We start from the raw sequence: 15,271 nt of genomic DNA, 5'->3' as shown, positions 1-15,271 counted from the left end.
TGCTGCACCCAGCCCTCTGTTTACTCTCTTTTTTTTCAACTTGAAGCAGCAAGAGAGATTATAAAACTGCTACCTGTAAAATATGTGCAAACTCAGCAGTCGAATCACCCACAAAGCATCAAGTGTTCATCTGGTGAGGAAGAAATTCTCATTAGTTTATTAAAAACACCTGACTGGAAAAAAAAATCTCTTTTGATTTATATCTCACCTGATAACATTTTGGGGTGAATAAATTCAGGTAACTTTCCAAGAAATGTGATCTGTGAAAGGGCATATGATTTCACATAAAGACCTGCATGAAGGCCACCAGGACAGCCAATGAAACACAGAGACTTCAAGAAACTCTCTTCAAAGCAACCCTATGTATTCAAGTATACACTGCATTCAAGTTGGATGGATTTCCCTTTTGTCTATAGTCATCAGAGGCAAGTGACATCTTGAACGCCTCAAGAAGATTAAATAGCAAAGCTCAGTCGGAAGCTTAAAAAAAAGAGAGAGAAAAGAAAAGGGCCAACTTGGCCATTATGGAGCTGGTCCTTTCTTGTCTGTGAAAGAGCTTTCAAGAAGTACTATTGGAAGAAGAAGGCCCAGATAAAGAATACAATGACGTTAGAAAGGGAGAACTCCGAGTGGAACCAGAGGGTGTGGGTTGCGCTGAATGAAGGATTAGTGCAGCTTCACAGCAAAGAAAAGGGGAATCCTAGTCAAGATGAAAATGAGGAATTACTTTTTTTAGACTCCAGTTCACTGAGCAGCGACAATGCATGATGGGAGGTACTTGACATAACACTCTTCCAGGCCATGTTTGCTCTCCATGTGGGACCAAGAAAAAACAACAACAGTGGCATACCAAAACAAAACAGTTTTTAACCTAATAAACTTACTCAGAAATCCTTTTCTGTAAACCTTGGGTTTTATTTACTATTGAGTATCTGCATGTTGAACCAATCACACATGGGAAATTAGCATGCCAGATTTGCAGACAACATGCGTCTCTTTTGCAAAAGGTTCAAATCAATGCATTCTTATTGCACATTGTAGGAAAGGAAGCTATGCTGAGTGTTGAATTCTTCAGAGTCATCAGAAATAGTTATCTTCTGGAACACCTTATAGCAAATTAGAAGGCAAAATGATGTGGAATAAAAAGCATTTTGGATTCCTAAGATGTGTGCACAGCAGTCAGGTTGATTCTGAGCTAGGGAAAGGACAGTGCAGAAACAAGAAAGTACAATTTAATTGTACTGAGAAATGGACACATATTTTTGATTCATGACTTTTAGTACTATTCTGTGAATCATGGAGCTACTATCTCATGATTGAGGAACCTGTAGTCCCAGAATCACTTTACTGGTTGTGACATAGCCAAGGTGGAAAAAAGGGCTGGAACACAGGGTCTCTGTGACAACTTGTTAATATGATACAAACACATGCTTCAGGTTAGGGTGAGAAGCATAGGGGATGTTGCCATTTTCACATCTCAAAGGGAAGGGAACAAGAAGGACTTCCTTTAACTGTTGGTGAAATCATTATGGTAATAGAGGGCAAAAAAAACCCCAAAAAGTTGATCTACCTCATCTGCTTCTCTAAAGTGTCAGGAAAAGCTCAAGCAGCTTAATATATTACAAAGTATTAATCTAGTGCAGAAACCCCTGCTGTCCTTATGGACTAGAGACCCTTTGCTGAAAAGCTTTCTTAAGGGCTTGGTGAAAGCACTGAATGGGCAAAAAAAAAAAAAAAAAAAAGAAAGAAAAGAAATAATTCAGTTTCCTTGGCTACCTCTCATTCCATGCAAACATAAGGTCTTATCAGGGGCAGGACAGAAGTATCACTTCCCTCTGGTACCACACCGGTTCATGAAGTTGTTAATGAGGAAGTCAGAGGCTGCAACTCAAGAGCAGCTGGAACAGCACAGAATAGCTGAAGCAAAAGGATGCTTCTTTCTAAAATGTATGAATCATCTGTGCTTGTGGTGATGTGTTATTTAGATAATCAGTAAGAAGAGAGAATATGCTGTGTTGGAACAGCTTGATTTGATGAGCTTAGCCAGAAGAAGGTGCAGAGGAGGCATAACTACTCTCTAAAATGTCCACAGGCAAATATCACGGAAGCATTAAAAATAAAGGAAAAACTGGCACCTGGACAAATGAGCTGTGGCTGGGAATGCACTTAGGAAATCAGAATGCCCTTTTTTGGTCTCTTGACAAGAGTTTCCCAATACCAGCAAGAAAATAAAGTAACTATTTCAAAGGCTATGCAGTATGTATTTATGGTTTGACTGTTGCTGTTAATAATTGACTAGACGTGATGACTTAAAACTGAGGGAACTGAACTGCAGCTTTTGAGCACACACAGTCCTTACATTTTCTAGAACTGCTCATAGTGTGATGTGAAGGTTCTAGCATGAACCTTTCTAGCATACTCCTTGTATTTGTTATGTTTCTTGTATTGTCTGTTCTTTCTTTCTACTTACTGACTGCTGTATTTTAAAGGATAGACCAGAGGAACTGGAAGGTGATCACTTTCTGTGCATATTGAGAAATCAGAAATTTAACAGTCCACATCACAAGGCAGTTATTGAGAAGGTGCTATAGATACCTCTGATCTTCAGTGTAAGACCCTGGTTTGTCCTGTTTATCATATGGCCTCTTTTTGTTCACCTTCTTAATAGGAACAGCTCGGCAGTCACCTGGATCTGCATAGCAAGAAATGGATCACTGAGTGTTTGACATGGTGATTGGTAGGGCTCAAATCTTCCCTCTCCATCAATTTGGAGAGTGATTTCATCATCATGCTGCATCACTGGAAAGAAGTTTCTAGCTGCTTGACAAGCTTGGGAAGAATTCCTGATTTCACAGTGTGTTCACATACACACTGGTGGACATGCAGCATGTATGTGGTGCATTGAATAGGCAATACATCTGCCACATGGGTGTTGCTGGATAAGAAATTTTTCTTTCCTTTCATTTTGGAGATATTTATCTTTACTTTTACTTTGATCATTATTACTTTTGGAATTTAAATAGCTAATTCCACACTTTGTTTATGCATTACCTTTCTAGGCAATACATTTTTTTTCATGAAAGAAGTGTGATATTTTCCTCTGGAGGAGATTATAATTAAAAAGGAATAATACCAAATTGTGTGGAGCTAATCTCAAGGCACAATAGAGACAGGTAGCATGGATAAATAGTTTTACCAGTGGAACTCCAAAAATTGAGTGGAGCTCCTTTGGTTTACATAGCAAGAGCCTCACTCTGCACTGCAGGGAAGGAGCAGTGAACTGTGGAGTTCTCAAATACCCCAGGAAAGCTGAAAGCACAGAGATATACCAGCTCTCCATCCTGTGCCCTGATTTAAGCATATAAAGTAAATGTTGTCTTGTAAATCCAGATGATTCTTCTGTAGACTTTGCTATTTGACAGTGTTACCTGAATGCAATGATCCTATGATTATCTGTGTGGTTGAGCCAAAATCCCAAAGCTGGCTGGCCCACCATGCTCCCCCCATGCAGTCTGGTGCCAGCTGCTCTGACCTTCCCAGCCTTCTGCTTGAAGGCAAAGAAGAGTTGAAGAAATACCTGTCTTCCACACCCTAAAAATATTTTTTTTTCCAAAGACAGCCCAAGATTTCTTTCCCTCAATAGAATGTGATGAAGTATATCTCTATTCTTTACAGCAGCCTCAAGTAAGGAGATGGATAACTCGATTCTATAACCCATGAAACTACAACAATGCATGTGGGGGAGCACTGGCTCCTTTTTCTCCTCTGTTTTTTTAAAATATTTTTTGTATCATAACAATCAAGGTAATATGTCAGCTTGTAATAAAGTATTAAAAAATAAAGAGCCCCTAGTAAACAGAATGATTTCCACAGTGTCTACATTAACATTTTCCTTGCATTTACTCCAGAATGCTGGGTAAGAAAATGAGGTTAATTGTGCAAAAAATTCTTACAACTTTAATCAGGGTTATCAAATGTCAAATGTTTTCCTTTGAAGTTTGATGATTTGGGTGATCTTACATCATTGTAATGAATAAAGTTTCTCTTTGATTAAAGCAAAAGCAAAGTCAGTGGAGGACAGATAGTTTCCATACCTGCCTTTACTGAAGTTCATCCTCTCATCCAGTGTAAGAAACATCTTGAACAGGAATATAACAGATCAAGAATTTCAAAATACATTGTATTTTGCTTAGGTGTAAAAATATAACATGAAAAAATTTTTGACTGTGCAGTTATGTTAACAGTAATGAAAACAAGAATTTCCATGCTATGTCATAGCTAACATACAGAAAGCAGAATCACACTGAAGAATTTCAATTTTTCTGGTCTCTTATTTGGTTTTGGCATCTATAGAAGCGGGAAAATTCCTATTGGAAGGGACCTCAGGAGGTCCAGTCAGGTTTCATTCTCAAAGCAGAACTGGATATAAGGTTAGATAATCCCTCAGTTGCATTTGTAAATGTACTTGAAGACTAAGCCAATGAAAATTTAAAAATGTTTTATTGTTTTAGCCTTTCTCCTATTTTACTCCTTTTCCTCTACTACTACTACTCTCAAACACAGAAACCTATACTCTGATATAATATTTACACCTAAACAATTATTTTAACTTTGATTAATCAAAATCCTTTAATATAGCTCAAATTAGTCTGCAGGGCAAGATGACAGAAGTTAACATGACTATTCTGACTTGTATTCGTAAGCACAGATAACAACACAATTGCCAATTAAAATAGAACATATTCAAATTGGAATCACTTTATGGTTGATTAAGCTGCATGATATAACAAGCCATGTGTTGTTATGGATATTACCCTTGAGTTTAAAGAGTTCCTCTGGTTGTCCAAAGAGTGCCTGTGAGGGCAAGAACTTGTGCTTTGGAAGTATCTTTATCATTTCAAAGCAGAATATCTTCAGGGAAACTGGTGTTAAAGAAAATATTTTCATGAGTTTTATCTGTTAAAAAAACAAAAAAAAAAACCCAAAAAACAGAAAAGCCCCAAATATTTAAAAGCATTTTTCAAACAGTGGATTTGACTCATTCCTGTGTGCACTTCTGACATATTTGTGGCAGTGGGAGGGTGCAGCAACCTTTGTGATGCCTTTCATACAGCTTACAATAAGGGATTTTACCTTTTGGATCTAAACAAGGCATCCTTGTGGCTTCCCCAGGGCCCTGGCCACAAATTCCCTGTTTAAATTCCCCTCCACAAAGGAATTGGAAGATCTGGTGGTTTGTGCTGCTGTAACTCCTTCAGTTGTACTTTCTGTCAGTATGGGCATGGAAGCCATCTTCTACTGCTGGCACAGCAAAAGAAATCTCATGCTACAAAGCAGAGATCTTAATTTACATCTTCTTCAGCTGGCATGGGGAAAAGTAAGGCCAGGCATGATTTCAAACAGATATCTTGGAAGCAGCCTTTTAAGTTAATTTTGCATGGAAAATATCAACATAACTTCAAAAGGGCTGAGAAACAATGAATCAGCTCCTTTGCTTCTCAACATGCTGAATGAGCTCCACTTAAAAAATGAATAGCAATTTTCAGCTCGATATTTTTTTCTAATTCGTCTCCAATAGTTCACCATATTGCTACAACTGTCCTTCTTTTGACAGGCTGCAAACAGTAAATGTGTCATTTCCTCTGTCCATAAAATCATCAGCAGGCAGGAGAAATACTTGCCAGAGGGAAGAGCCTTGCTAAAGCCTAATGAAAACTGTTGATGTTCCCTGCAGTACAAGCATGTCGGAGCTAAAAATATGTATTTGAAGCAAAAGCCTTAAGCATCAAATTACCTTTGTGAAAATGCTTCCAAAAAAGGGTACTAAAATTTACGAAAAGTACCCACATGACTGCAATTGCTTGATGCTAACTCCATGACTGTGGCAATCAAACAGAAAGGCTTAGGGTGTTCTCACAAAGCAGTAACATTTTGCAGCTCCATTGACTGTGGTGTTAGAGTTACTGCCTCCAGCATTAGCCCCATGTAATGTATTACTGTAATGACAAGGTACAGAGCAGCATGTTCGCACTATTCATCAGCATAAGCAGTTCCTTTCCTTCAGCATTAGCAGCTGACTTTTTTACTGGCATGACCCACGAGGAACTTCTAATTCAATCCAGCAAAGCCAAGTTTCAGAAGCCTCTTTACCTTCTGCAGAAAACATGAAGAAAGAAGTTAAATTTTGGGAGAAGACGTCTCTCCCTTTCAAACCAGTAGGTCATTTTCTTTTTTCAAATAACAACAACAAAACAATGGTGTTTTTAGGCCTTCAGCAGCTCATGAACCTTTTCAGAGCCGCAGAGGAATCCGTTCCACAGCACAGAAGCTGAAGCAAAAGTCTCCATCAGAGCTGTCAGGCTCCAGGACACATGGCATGAGCATGTCACAGTCTCTGACTTTTCTTGTGAGCACAGAGACAGAGCATGAGAACTTGTTTTCGCTGCCTGGTGATATGTCAGATACGCCAGACCCTGGATATTCCAGGGCATATGCGTCCAGAATGCATCTTCTGGACATGGCTAGCCAGCAGCTGCAAGTTTGATGGAAAATTTTGGTCCACAGGGTGACCCTCAATAAACTATCTCAACATATCTGGCACATTCGGCATGCAAATGAATTTACATTAGTTTTGCCTAAAAAGCTGAATTTCTATTCCTAGCTCTAGGCTCTCAAGAACAAACTCAGTAATTGTGACAATATGTTGTTTTGTCAGAAAACATTGTGAATACTTCCCATTTCTCATGTTTTGCACATCCTTTGTCTCTATTCTGAATTTAAAACTAATTGTGAGGTACAATCTCAAAACAGACTGCTGAAGTAAAAAACTGGAAATCAAAGAAATAATTTTTATTGTTTACTTTGTACACTTTTAGACACATTCATTACCTAATTTAATTATCCTCTGTCTCACTTCGTTCATTAAGGTATTCACATAAAGTCATTAGTGATGAGAACAGGTCCAGATGAAGGACTTTCAGCTAATGGACAAATAAAAATTCATTTTCACTTGTATTTAAATGGGTAAAGATGTTATTTCAAACCATAAGTTTCCCAGGTGTAAAACAGATTTTACACAGATGACAAGTGGATATGGAAGGCATTCAGTCCAGGTAAATCTCTGCATTCAGGACAAAGTTTCAAAGCATGGAAAAAAATTGTAACTGCCAGTTACTTTCCAGTAGAAAGTCCAGTAGAACAATGTTCAGATTATGGACACAACCCTCCCATCCCAACATATGCACTGGACTGAAATGGATTAACACTTGCATTAAATGGAGGCATTCATGCCTTGGAAATATGTGAATAAAGTAGATGTTTTCCACATCTAGCTGTGGTAGGAGCTATAACAATTTGCACAGGCTGATGGTGGTTTCCTGAGTGTCTGAATCTTTCAGAAAGACTTCTCAGATGGAAGAAATGTTTGCAAAAAATTAAGGATGCTCCTCTTAGTATTTACAATATCTGAGCTCTTACAAGAGAAAATCCAATCATGTCTTGCTCTAGTCCTCTGAGAAAAAGGAAAGCTGCAGAGTGCCTGATCTGTCTTGAGTTTTCATATCTACAGGGACAGTGGGAAGGATCAAACCAAGAATATATTTTTGCTGTTATACAAGGAACAGTTCAGACTATGGAGACAGAAGATTTTAGATTGAAGACAATTAAAATTATGGACTCCTGAGAGGATGTGTGTGGCCATAGTAGCTGGAACAGCTCTGGCTAACTTGCCTGAGCAGAGATTGACCTGAACAACCTAAATGTTATCAGAAACTGAGGTTTCCCTTTGAGAACAGGGGTGCACACACACACATATTCATATACAAGCAGTCTGATCTTCTGGTGACACAGAGCAAACAGGTTTTGGTTTATCCAGTTCCTGAAATCTGTCATAAACCAAAGGAACTTTCTAATATGAACACAAAACTAAAAAAAAAATTAAAAAGAGGGTGTATTTACAGCTGAAACAGATGGGGAACAAAGAAAATTCAGGAAGATGTTTAGTACCCAAATGCCTACTTTCTTACTGATAGTCCACCAACTCTTAATGATGTATTTCTATTCAAATGCATCACAGGGCAATTTCCTCACACTGGGAAACAGAGACAGACACCTCTAGACCATTATGGATGGATGTCCCTTCTGGCTTTCAGCTCCTTTGGGGGGGTCAGTGCTACTGCTTTGTTCTTGTAAATCCCTCAGTTTACAGTGAAAGGATGACATTACCATTCTGTTTAAAAGTCAAAGTCTTGAGAGGTTTTCTACCTGAAAAGCTGTTCTGAAGAAACTATAGTTGAAAGATGACATTGTACAAAAGGGGGAAATAAAATGTAAGATAAAGTCATATGTCTGTGCTTTAGTTCAATTTAAGAGTGTTTGCTGAAAAACTGTAAGCATTTGACTTGAGAAACGCTGTAGACAAACACTACTAAAAAATTTATTAAAGAAAGTGAAAACACTGACTCAAGCTGACCATTCAGGATGATGGGCAATATTTCAATGACAGTATGGCTAAAAACCACAAACACTGTGAACTATGGCTGTAGTGTGCTTGCTCAAATTGAAAAATCTGTCATAGTTGCCTTAGGTGTTTCAGAGTTTCTTAAAAGCTCATTAGTTCCATTTCCTATTAAAGAAAGAAAATTCAAACCAAAGAAAAAATGAAACCATTAAAAAAAATTAATAATTCTATTGGATCTAACAGGAACAAATAGTGTCCACGGGCTCTTTTCTCCCCATAAACTCTATCAGTAAGTAGGTTTGTCTTGCTAATTAGACTCTCAAAATGAGTGTTAGGTAGTAGAACAGGAACCTGTGATAGAAATGGCTAACACTTTCACAACTATTTCATTAACAGCTGTGGAAATAAACCTGCAGTTACCATGGCTCATTCAGCTATGTCTGACCTGAAGATCTGCAGAATTATATGCCAAATTATAAAGAAGCCCAAATTCAGCTAAAACTCCAATTCAGCTAAATATCCTGGCTTGATATTCCCATGGAAGATGGAGGTCCATGAGTCTTACACTTCCTCAAGACAGATTGATCTGATTTGAGCCTTCGCTTAGTGTTAAGGCATGCCTAGCCTTTGGAGTCTGATGGGTCCTGCACATTACCAAAGGCTGTCAAAGAGGTGTTCTGAATTCCAGAAAAGGATGTGTTTGCACCAGTTATTCGAAGGTCAGTCAAGCTCTGCATCCATTCCGACATACAAACTTGTAGAATTACTGAAAATAAAATAAAACAAAAAAGTCCTGCCTGCTAAATACTGGTGCTAGGATGTAGCAAGAGATAGCTAATGCCTTATCCCAAAGAGCAAGATTTCTACGTTTGAAGAATGTCACATTTCTGAACATTTCCCCACAAATGCCTTGCTGGTGAGACTCTGCTGGCCAGTTTGGAGAATCACTTCAGATTTTTCACAGGTTCTGATGCAGAAATATACCAGGAACAGATGTTCCACCAAATCCCTGAATGCATCTATCGCTCCAGAAGTGATCTTCTGTGTCATAGTACTTCCAAAGGTAATAGCATTGGTAATGAATCACAGACCTGGCACTTGGCTTTTCATATGTCCCTGCTGGCTATTCACTGCTTGGTTCCCTTCTGTCCTGGGGCTCTGGGTATCTTACACAAACCATCCAACTCGTGTCATTTAGAGGGCAAAGAGATAAACCATATGTGAAAAAGAATAAGATAATATGCCTTTGTCCCTTTCAAACAAAGAAAGTCAATGTATAACAGACCAAAAAGAACTGGTTTTATGATTGAGCAGCCTGATTCCTATTTACATTGCTTTACACCTCCCCAAAAATAAATCTTGAACAGGATACTAAAATATTTCTATTTTTAAGCTTGATTTCGCTAAAATGTAGTCTTCCTAAATGCTTGTAAAGGGTCATTAGGAACTCAATTTAACACGCATTAAGAATTTCTTTACTAATTAAAGAAAAAATAGTAAAGTAATTGCTAAGTAATACAAATAATTTAAGTGAATTTTAAGTGAAACAAGAATAATGTGAACTTACCAATCAGTATCTGAATACCTGAGATATAACCTGACCTGTAAATACTCTTGTATTCTTGGAAGCCATATTTCACTCCTGGCATTGTAGCTGTACTGTATTTTAAGGTATTAAAAAATCCCCCAAATCAGCCCAAAAGTAATTTGAGGTTGTCTTGGATGAGAAATAAGAATCAGAGGATGAGAATTGTGAAATTAATTCATGCCATTACCACGGTTTTTGTTATCACCTGGTCTTGCATTTCCAAAGTAGATTTTCACATCCACAGCTAGACTGCTCTGTGGTGGCCCATGTTGATTCACCCACTAAAGCTTTCAAGCAGCCTGGAATCTTGTCTAACCTTCTGCAAATATATGCATTTAAAGGTCAGGCACATGATGTGAGATTTGCTGGCCAAACGCATTCTGTGTGCTCACTCTGCAATGGAACCTGACAGCTAACTTTAGCCTGCTTGGTGCTGGGTTGCACTGGGTAAAGCAATACAGTCTCAACATTTTACGTTAAACACAGAATTTTCCAAGCTTCTATAATCCTGCAATCTACAGCATTCATCAGAAAACTACAACGATGTGGCCAGCTGAAGGAACATAAAAGAGACAACATGTTTAGTAGATTTCGTAGTTTTGCTACTGTTGTTTTAAAATTAGCCTCCATAATAATCTGCTGCTGGAAGCTATAAAAATGTTACTTTTTCATATCTCCTGCATCTCTCAATATACTTAGGCCATCACATTTCCTACCACTTGGTCCTTTTACTGTGACCTAGTATACATGTTAGTTATGGAGTTGTATTGCTTTTTTTGTTTAGACATCCTTTGAAAAGCAGACATCCAGCAAGATTAACTGCAAGAGCCATTGAGGATCCAACTACTTGCAAATTTCTGTCACTAGTGTGTGTAAACAACAGGAATGATGGCAGGAAAAAAAATGAAATTAAATGGCCTCATGCAAAATACAGCCAACTGGACTCCTTTTTCCTGGAGGCAGCAGGAAGACAAAAGCAGAGCTGCCCTACCTTGTGTCAGTGAGCAATTGATCCTTCTGTAGAAAAAAATTCTGTCCTTAAAAAGTACTAGATAATTTTAAGCAGTTTTATCCCTTGATATTATATAAGAACAATTTTAATTAATTCTTAACAGTTAAAAAGAAAAGAAAGAAATGAAGATTTTGTTTCTTAGGAATGCTAAGCTGTACAAAAGCTCTGGGCTTTGTTTTTGGGCTGTCATTCTGAAGGAGGTGAGGACGGATTATAATTGCACTGTGGGGCCTGAACAGAGGACCCCTGTAGGTAGAGCAGGCCTTTCAATCTTCTGATCAACGGAGCTGAAACAAAAATGCAGGAGGGCTGTGTTCCCACGTTCTTTGACAGTTTCCTGCTGCAGATAGCGTCCTTTTAAACCTCCCTTATGCTTTCATTATGCTGCTGAAATAATGAATAATTTGCCTCCTCCACTCTTTGATATGCATGGTCAGATATTATTGGGTAAGAAGCAAGAGGGACCTTCCTATAACCTTAATCCAGTTCACACTAATAAAATGATTTAGCTGAGCATTCTTGGGAAGCAATTATTTTTCTTGAAGACAATGACTATCAAAAAGTCCCTAATGGGCAGAGGCAGATCAGGTCACCTCAGCCTTCCGTTTTCTTCAACACCAGCAATGTTTGGACCCTTAAAGTATGAGCTCCCTTCTGCAGTTTTGTCACAAATACTCAATCATTACTGTTGCTGAGTGTAGGGTTAAAAATGAATTAGGCTTAATTTTGATTTATTCAAGTGTGCAGTTATTGACTGTGAGAGGTTAACTGTACTCTGAGTTCTGTGAGAGAAAATCCTCAGAGGGAGACGTACGCTGCAGAAATGTGAAAAGGTACTTCTGTTTCCTAATGGTGGTGATGAGCAACGTATTTCAATTCTTATTCTCTTTTGTCATTAAATTATGAAGCTGGCATTCTTGAATAAAAGAGCTCCAGGATTATTGTGTTCCTAAATTAATACCGTATTAATGAAAGACAGATTTATTAATTTAAAACACTACTCTTTTTGAGAAAAATTAATGATCGTTTAAGCAGATTAGTACTCTCTTTTATATCTCAAAAATCATCAACATTTACAAAATACATTGGCTGTCAAAAAATAATGCTTCTATTATATTATCTGGACTGATCCAAGAGTCTTTGCAACAATCAACTGAATTGACCTCATATTCCTCTTGACACGAAGATCATGTATATCCCTTTATTACTTGTGACTTATTGTGATTGCTATTATCATTGCTCCTTAATATAATTGCTAATATTCTTAACAAAAATTATCCCACTGATTGCATCTTTAAAGACAGGTAGATATGTGCTGAGGTTTCTAAAGACATGTAAAGGCCTTTTGTTCACACCTTCTTTTATTGAAATGATATAATTAAAATGAGTAGAAGATACGGGTCACAGATTTATTTGCATATCTAAAGTGTAGCCTGATCCTGAAAAAAGCAAAAGCTCTCATCTTAGGTATAATGCAAATTTATGGTTTTTTATGAGAACACAGAACTTCTAAATAAACAATTTCAATGAAGTCCATAATACTGTGCCAGACTAGTATGGCCCTGTAATGTTGATCACATGCAAAAAGCTATGTATTGAACAGCAGCATTGTAATAAGACTGAGACAACTTCTCAAGGCTATTCCACTACAGTTCGTACGAAAGACTTGTCAACAAAATTTCCCTATGGTTATCCTTGGCAATGATTTTAGTGACCTCACTGAATGTTTTTAGTAACAGATTTGACACAAAAGGCAGGAGTTGTTCTTGTTCAAATTGTTGAATCAAAAACAAGTGAACTGCAAATTCAGATTCCGTTTGTTCAATTTCAGACATTCTGATGTCAGAGGTTCAGAGATAAGGGATAATCATCCAACCTTTGTCTGAATTAGTCCCACCAGTGTCAATTTAAGGATGATACTATGACTCCTCTCCTAATTTACATGTCTGCAAATGTAATTTTGTCTGTGCTCAATCTGACTTTACAGACTGATAAGGATTGCATTGTGAGTTGAAAACAAGTGATAGTTATTGATCATCCTAGTAGAGGGACTTTTTTCAGTACAGAATTGGAATTATGTCATTTTAAAAAGTCATAGTAATATATCACCTGGGATTTTCCACATAGCCTTGGCTATCCAAAGCGAAAAACACAAAATAGAATAGTGCAGAGAAAGTCTTTTTTTCTTCTGAGTGAAGATGAAGGACAAAAGCCAGGGTAATTTCATTTATTCTGAGACTAGAGGAGGGAGAAGAAAAATTAAGTGTCGTCTGATGGGAACCAAACCGTACAACTTGGCTAGAACTTAAATACTGCTAACCATGGATAGTATAAGGAAAACATCAACTTCCTTCTCTCCAAAGCATTCTCCATCTCTAATCAAGTATATGCTATGAAATTAATGCACCATGAACTTTTACATGAAATTGTAAAAAATAGATGATTGAAGTTTGGAGCCAGTAAGTCCATTCAGTGCGCTGCTTTGAGAGAATTTATCAGCATTTCCTAGATGTGATGGGGCATTCTACTTAAAAGGCCTCAAGTGTTGTGTCACCCATGTGGATATTTTTGCATCACACTCTCCTACACTTTGGTAACCAAGATTAGTTTGGATGCAGCTGTCTCATATCCCTGATGCCTGATGCTCCCACTCTCTCAGTTCTTCACCCTGTCTCCCTCTCTCCTGGATCTCTTCCTATCATGAACTGTTACTAAACTAAAGTATGAAGATGCCAATTAATAGACTTTCAGGCAATGACATGCATTATAAAATACATAGTTTTTATATCCCTTCACAGACAGCTACTGTTGTCCAGTGTAAAGTACAAACATCACAGGAGGAAAAGGCAGTCCTGAGAGAGGAAAGATGCATAGAGACAATTGATTACAGCTGATCAGGCTCCACCAGTGCAGCAGGAATTGAGAAACACCAAGCAGTTGCAGGCTTCGACTCTTTCACTACTGTGGTACTTGAACTAGCAACATTGAAAATTGAATAGTTAAATTAATGCCACTTCTGATTAAAGAAATGTTTAACATGGCAAAGTTAAGTACACAATGATATTTAAATGACCAGGTAAAAATACTCATAGTTTACCAAGTTCCCAATTATGGATTTCTATGGCAAATTTTCACAATTAACAGAATTGGAAAAAAATATTAATTGGTCAATGAATATAGCACAAGATTAGAAAAGTTCCCACATCAGAAAATCATATAGATATTTTACCTAATTTTGAGTAGACTATTTGCAGACATCACCAGCAACACAGACTATATAAATTCAGGAATCCACAAACCCCCACCATCTGCTTTGGGGAAGTGACCTGGAGAGCAGTACATGCTTAGTACTGAGCACTCATTAACCAGCATTTTCATCCTTGTTCAGGGTTAGAAAGTGATTCCCATTTACTTTCTTCCCAGCAATGAACTATGGAGGTCTCTGGTCTATTGTGATCACTTAAATTAACAACTTCCAGGAGCCTAATGGTGCATTAGTGTGACTTCAAGTCAATGAAAAATTTAAAATCTCAATATCAAGATAATTCATCTCTTGAAAAAAACAAGCATAAATCTCATACAGTCACTTGGACACACAAAATCTATAAGCCAGGAAATGGTCGCTGTTCATCTTTTATGTTAATATGAACTGAGAAGCCATTTAACTATATTTTTCTAATGAAAAAATACAATACTTAAGAATCACTAAGGAGGTGATGAACATTAGAATACTTCATCTCTTTATATTTGCATTGAATGAGGTATTGTGTATTTGGCTTGGATATTTTTCTGAGGGATTTTAAGAAAATAAGTTTCCTTGAAAAAATGTGTGAGATCTGATCTTGCTTTAATATTAGAATGATTTTTTTAATGTCAGATCATAAAGATCCTCCTGCAATGTTATATCTCTGGACAGACAAGGTCACAATACCAGACACCTTCAAAAGTCTGAAAAAATTGCCTATGTTGCCTGATCTCACTCCCATCAATGCACATAAGCTTCAGTAGCACAGTATTTTCAAAATCCATACACTCATTTGTTTTGGTCAGAATCAGACTAAAGGTTTTTTGCAAAAAGTTAAGGAAAAGTTATGTTCAGTATAAATGAAAAAATACAATAAATATTCTGATTCATGTAGGTCTTCCTTCAGCTGCTACTGAAATATTCAATACCAGAAATAAAGAGAGAAGTTGAATAAAACACTCATGTTTA

This window comes from Melospiza georgiana, chromosome 3 (genome assembly GCF_028018845.1).
Source record: "Melospiza georgiana isolate bMelGeo1 chromosome 3, bMelGeo1.pri, whole genome shotgun sequence".
NCBI classification, from domain to species: Eukaryota; Metazoa; Chordata; class Aves; order Passeriformes; family Passerellidae; genus Melospiza; species Melospiza georgiana.
This window is presented reverse-complemented; position numbering follows the sequence as displayed.